This window comes from Mastigoproctus giganteus, chromosome 12 (genome assembly GCF_048544385.1).
Source record: "Mastigoproctus giganteus isolate SK-2022 chromosome 12, ASM4854438v1, whole genome shotgun sequence".
NCBI classification, from domain to species: domain Eukaryota; kingdom Metazoa; phylum Arthropoda; class Arachnida; order Uropygi; family Thelyphonidae; genus Mastigoproctus; species Mastigoproctus giganteus.
The window spans coordinates 21847934-21854636 of NC_143586.1; the positions used below are offsets into that span (position 1 = coordinate 21847934).

General features: G+C 34.9%; 1 protein-coding gene across 1 annotated transcript in view; it reads right to left on the minus strand.

Moving 5' to 3' along the window:
* The window catches only part of iPLA2-VIA (calcium-independent phospholipase A2 VIA), a 173291-nt gene extending 167248 nt beyond the window's left edge, over window positions 1-6043 (minus strand). The window contains exon 1 of the mRNA XM_090386689.1: window positions 5887-6043. The gene's annotated coding sequence lies outside the window, so the exon portion shown is untranslated. The remainder of the gene's footprint in view (window positions 1-5886) is intronic.
* Between the last annotated feature and the right edge of the window lie 660 nt (window positions 6044-6703).

The following is a 6703-nucleotide window of genomic DNA, read 5'->3' on the forward strand; positions in this document are numbered from 1 at the left end:
ATAAATTTTGAATGGTTTTACTTCTTTCAACAAAGTGTCTATAATTAATGAAACAAGTTTATAATTGTATCATTAAATTATTGTTTAGGAAAAAGTCACCATTCTTCTGCATAAATAAAAGACATACATTCATAAAAAAATCAAGGCAGTTCATATTATAGGTTAGAATTAATGAGATTTTACTTCAATTTAAATCAATGTATAACATAATATTCAAAGACAAAACAAAGCTTCAAGCTATGCTTGTGCAAAAATAATAAAAAGAAATGTCATAACTAGTTTTTATTCCTTCTTTTATTAAGAATGCCTTTATCAGTAGTGTTAGGAACCTTTCCAGTGTTGTTTAGATACAATTCAGCTTTTGTAAATTGGTGGTTATATTTTGCAAATATAAAAATATTTGCATGTGTATTGAGTAAATTAAATGCTGATGGCATCTTTTCTTTTTCTCAGATAATACATATAAGGGGACATAAGCTTAAATTGAAAAAGGTTGCAAAAGAAAATCAACTGTTGGACATGGATAAACTTCTTGAATAAATTTAAGAATCACACAAACTACTAGAGGGACTGGACAAATGAGGTAGACAGAGGTGGGTAGTTTTGTTTATTTTTTTTTTTGGCTGATGCTGGATAAGTTTGCTTCCTTATATCATTTGCCAGTACTAATAATAAATTATATACATTATATCAGATATCATAATAAAAATTAAATCTTGGAGACATTACTTTTAATTACTTATTAATTAAGATTTATACTAAATAATGTAAGCATAGTAAATGAATGAACAACGTTCATTTACTGTGCAGGTGGGGGGGGGGGTTGGAGACATCTACTCAGTTCCCTGACTTCTTGAATTCTCCATCAAAAGTTTTTACTACTTTGCTTCATCAGTACACCAATGGTTTTACTACTTTCCTTCAGTATGCTGCTGAAAACTTCATTAAAAAGTTTTCCATGTCACAGTCATCCATGAGCTGGATATCATCATTCTTCTCTTTCTTGGTGATTCCCTTTTGTCCCTCCCTCTCTCTCTCTCTCTCTCTCTCTCTCAGGGTGGTTCAGGAATTTTTTTTTTGGCTGGTGCAGCATAAGCCTCAGGCTTCTTTGCACCATATAGTTAATAATAATAATAATAATATGTAGTAAAAAATTTCTGCAATTTTTTTTAATCTGCAGTCTGTTTGTTCATAAACATAGCTGTATGAAAAAATTGAAATGATTCCATGTGTCACCCTTTTTCAATGTATTTATTATCTTGAAAACAGCTTTTGTTTACACATAGAAGCTTTTTTAAAATAATTACATAGAATTTCTTTCACATTTTAATGTTACCTTAAAAAGCAGCGAATGTCTATAAAAAAAAGCCTGAAAAACTTTTTAATGATGCCTTGATCCAATCGGTTCAAGACTGAGTCAGTACGTATTAGGAGGGAAAAAAAAAACTATTGTTACAGGTCACAATCAGTTAATGACTAATCAACAGTGATTAAAATATATCTGTACTTTCTTTCTCATTTTATTATTGGTGTTGAACAGCCATTCACAACACAATTCTGAAGTTATCCCTGCATTTTTGGCTATCCACAGCATTGGTAAGATAATGTCCCTTCAGAAAAATTTAATACTTCTTAATATTAAAAATTACTTTAAGGACTAAAATCTGCAAATTCTGAAACATGAAGTCTTTAATAAAGCTAGACTGACTTCAACAGCATTACCCAACGGTACTTTTTTTTATGGGAAGTATATTCTGTTTTAGAAGCTTTTAAGAAATTTTTTAAGCTTTTAAGATGCTCTGTTTCAGCATATTTCAAAACAGCTTCTAACCAGAAATTCTTGTATTTAGTCCTTGCATTTTTTAAAACCAAATATATGTTAATTTATTAATTCCATCAAATTCTGTTACACGTTTATTTTCCACACAAAGTCCAATGATTTGTTTTCAAAATGATTCCAACACTTGGTCCTCCCTTCTTTAACCCCTCATGTTGGTATAAAATTCTGAAACGTGTATTACATGCGTAATACTGTTCAAGGTTTAGACCTAAATGGATGTTGGATAAACTATTGAAATACCTGGCGGAGAAGAAAAGTGCATGGGATGCATATAAATGATCAGATGATACAGAAGCCTATGGTAGATATAAATTAGTCTGTAATCAAGTAACAAAGGAGGGTTGAGCAAGCTAAGACAGATTATCAGATTACTGTATCTGGCAAAGAAAAACAGCAAAGATTTCTGTGCTTATATTAATAGTAGAAGGAAGGGGTAGAATCACGTGAGGAATTCTTTAGGGGGAGGGGATGCCAGACATTTATCAAACTAACAAGGAGCTAAATGACTGTGATAACTGAAAGGAAAGTGGAGAGAAATTGTTGAAGATGGGCATAAAAAAGGTATCAGGGATGAATGGAATCTATCCAATTATATTAAGGAAGTCAGTAAAGGAGGTAAGCACTTAGTTTGCTTCAGGGTAGGTCCCTGTGGACTGGAAATGTGTGAATGTATACCCAATCTATAAAGGGGGATCAAAAGCCAACATGAGTAATTAGAGACCTGTTTGTTATTGTTATTTGGTTTTTTTTTAGGAGCATTAGCAACTAAGGCCATGTTGCTCCGGGATATGCGGTGGTCATTCCCTGACCTTTCCGCATCCTCCGTATTTGGTGGTGACGGGCTCGAACCCCGGTCTAATCAAGAAGCGTGTGCTGCGCACTGCTGCTCCTTCCCACCTGGCTACCGAGGCGCCTAGAGACCTGTTAGCTTAACATCTGTTCCAGGGAAAATAATGGAATCAATGGTTAAAGAAGTAATGCAGGATCACCTGTACAGGCTTGCAATTATGCTGCAATCACAGCACGGATTTGTTAAGGGGTGCTCTTGTCTAACCAATATGATGAGCTACTATGCTGCAGTGACCAAGGAACTGGATGCAGAAAATAATTTTGACATCATATACTTGGCTTTCAGGAAGGCTTTTGATACTGTTGCGCATAAAAAACTGCTGTACAAACTGGAGCAACATAGCATTAAGGGCAAGTTACTGCTATGGATAAAGGGATGTTTAATTGGAAGAAGACAGATTAGTTAAAAATGGACACTGCTCTTCATGGTCTAATGTTATTAGTGGAGTTCCCAAGGGTTCAGTGCTGGGCCCATTGTGGTTGTCAATATTTATCAATGATATTGATGAAGGAATATCTGGCTTAATGTCTAAGTTTGCAGACGATACAAAGGTTGGCAGGGTGGTTAACAACAGTCATCAGGGTGAACTACTTAAACAAGATTTAGGTCTGAGCACTGCTATGGTCAGCACGAAGAGGAAAAGACCAAACCCTCCAGCACATGACAGCACAACGAAACAAATGGCCCTCAGTCCCCAGCGGCTTTCACTCCCCCTCTTACGGCAGCAAGAGGATCAGAGTGGAAGCAGAGGGTGCTAAGAAACTCTGGGTACGATCAGGCTGCCATGCACGGAAACTGAACATGGCCTGTTACAACGTAAGATCGCCCATCGGTGAAGACAGGATACTAGAGCTGGAATAGGAATTAGAAAATGTAAATTGGAATATCATTGGTTTGGCAGAAACAAGAAGAAGAAGAAATTAATCACTAAGTTTATCAAGTGGAATTCTGCTGTACACCAATGGAAACAGTGAAAGGAGTGAAGGTGGAGTTGGCTTTCTGGTCCATAAAGATATAAAAAACAACATTTTGGAATTCAAAAGTACATCACCAAGGGTGTCAAAACTACTACTCAGGATTTCTAAGAGGTATAAGCTAAAGGTTATAATGATTTATGCACCAACATCGAGCCATGATGATGATTGATGATCGGATTGATGCACTAAGTAGCAAACCCAGTTTGCTCGTGGCTAAGTACGGAAAGAGGCCATGCCCAACACGTATAGTAAATTTAAGGCATAGTGCCTCATGCTAAAAGAACTATAAAACATTATTGTACAATGTGGCATATCCTATTTATGTATGTTGCAATGACAAAGCATCATCTCGTATTGAACTACACCACTTTAAATAAAATGCACTGCTCCAATGAGGAACACTGCTTTTCATTTATGACATGCACTTCATATAAAAAACCAGATTTCTCCAAGTTTTTTATTATTAAAAAGGCAACTCGTGGCAAAGAGTTTCCAAAATCAATACACTAAGTAGACCTAGTAATCAATACACCTAGTTTGTTCATTGCTATGTACATAAATCCTACTTGTATAACAAAGATAAAAATAACAATTATCTGTTGGCTGCAAATGTCCGAAATCTGATTAATTACTTTAGTTTACTTAAATTTTTATTTACCAACTTTGTAACGTGTCTTTTTATAATAAAAAATTACAATTCTACAAGTAGTGTATTTTATTAAAATAGAGATACACTTATAAAATTGTGATAGAATGACCTAGTGAGTTTATTTTTTAAAGTAGCAAATATAGTGTGAAAGGCTGTTATCCCTGGTTTAAAATATTTTGATGTACATCAAGTATTATACAGTTTCATAAGTTATATATATTCTAAAAAAACCATATAACATACAATCATACAGATAATGAATGCGATAGTAATGAATACTATCGCATTCATTATCCTCAAAATGAAAGGATATTTTGATTTTTTCAACATTCTACAATCCAGAGAAATTACAAAACCCACAGCCCAAATATGGGGGTGGATGGGAGCTTCCAGTTATATTAAAGGAGGTGGCAAAGGAACTAAGCAAACTCTTAGCACACCTCCAGCCCGTTCCCATGGACTGGAGATGTGCTAAGGGTTTGCTCAGTTCTTGTCTGACAAATTTGATCGGATACTATGATGTGGTTACAAAGGAACTGGATGCAAAAAATAATTTTGATATCATATACTTGGATTTCAGAAAAGCTTTTTGACACTGTTGCGTGTGGAAGATTACTGTACAAATTGGAGCAGAATGGTATTAAGGGTAAGTTGCTACAATGGATAAAAGGATGGTTGAGTGGGAGAAGACAGAGGGTCGTAATAAATGGGCACTGCTCTTCGTGGACTAATGTTATTAGTGGAGTTCCACAGGGTTCAGTTTTGGGTCCACTATTGTTTTGTATATTTATCAAAGATATTGACATTTATTTTAATTTAGCTTTAATCTTACTTTAATCTAATTTAGTGCTATAGAAACTACATGGTTCAGCATTATATGTGCTACATTCAGTTGGGAGTGAGCCAAAAGATGTGCAGGAAAGCATGCATACCTGTCTGTTTTTGATCTGTCCGTGAGGAATAAACTGTTGCTGTAACACTGTTAACAGGATGAATGCTTTCCCCACTGATGAAACATCACAGAAAGATATAATCCATAGAGGTTCCAGTCATGTTGTACCATGGATTATTTTTTCGAATGCTGAGTAAGAAGTAAGCCTGCAGTTATGCACTACCTTAAGTATGCTACCTAAATACGCGTTGCAAATTAAAAATAACATTGCTCAATATCAAGCTGACAATACATCCCTTCAATAGTAAAGCTGAATCTGATGTGTTCGATTTTGTTCAAGGAAATCGCATAAACTATTTTCCGAGTAGATTGAAGATACTGCGATTAAGTACCAATTATTTATTTATTATTAATTACTAAAGGTCACTTTTTTGGGTAATTGACAGTCGCAGTGACTATTAAAAACTTCTGAGTTTACAAGTCTCCAAAATTAATACTGGGAGGGGGAATAAAGTGAGGCGAGAAATAGGCTACTGAAAACATAAACATTAGTAGTAAATAAGCATATCAACAGATGCTTTTTTCGGTATCTTATAAACGCTAAATAATTTTTCCTTTTTCCTGAAATATGCACATTTACTTGTATACAAAAAAAAAAAAAAAAAGAAAAAAACTCACTTGAGAGCTAAAAATGTATGGACACTATACTGAGTGTACTTAGTTTCGCTCGAAGCATTAAAAACCTCAACAGAGTTTAAGTTTAGCTTTTATTTGATATTTCCTGTGACTCACTTCCATGAACTCGCCCTTAAACATATTAGATAAGTTATATCGTCCCAACCACCAAATGAGTCGTGCTGCTATCTACAACGACAATCACCACCAAACGACAAACAGCAAAATTAATTGCATTGACGACGTCTTATGTAAGACAAACAATTTTTAATAACGAAATAAATTCTCTCGTGATTTTTGAAAAGCTGAAGATATACAAATGAAATTTCTTTTTACACACGAAGTGGCCACTTCATTAGCCCTTTAAACGTCTACCCTTTTCATAAAATAGAACTCTCCTCTCTATTCATCATTCTCGTGTTCGTTTAACACGCGAAATTCCCTCGCAGGAGGCTCCGCGGTTATTATCACTTTTTTCCTCCCATACAGAGTGGAAAAGAGCTAAGTTCGATTTCCATCAATAATGCACAGAATTTTTTTCCTTCTTTTTTTACATGGTTCAGTTAGTCGACCTCAGGCAAGGAGTTGCGTGTTTATTCCCGAAAACTTAGGTTTTTTTTTTTTTTTTTTTTAATCCAGCAAACCGACGGAAGGACATAGCCAATTAGAAACATGATACACCAATGCCTCATAACCAGGGCTCCCACTCCTGGGTTTTTCCACCCAGATCTGGGTTTTTTGATTGTCATCTGGGTTGATAGTTTTTTTCACAAAAATATCTCATTATCTGGGTTTTTTTCGGTAATTTTTAATTTTTAGT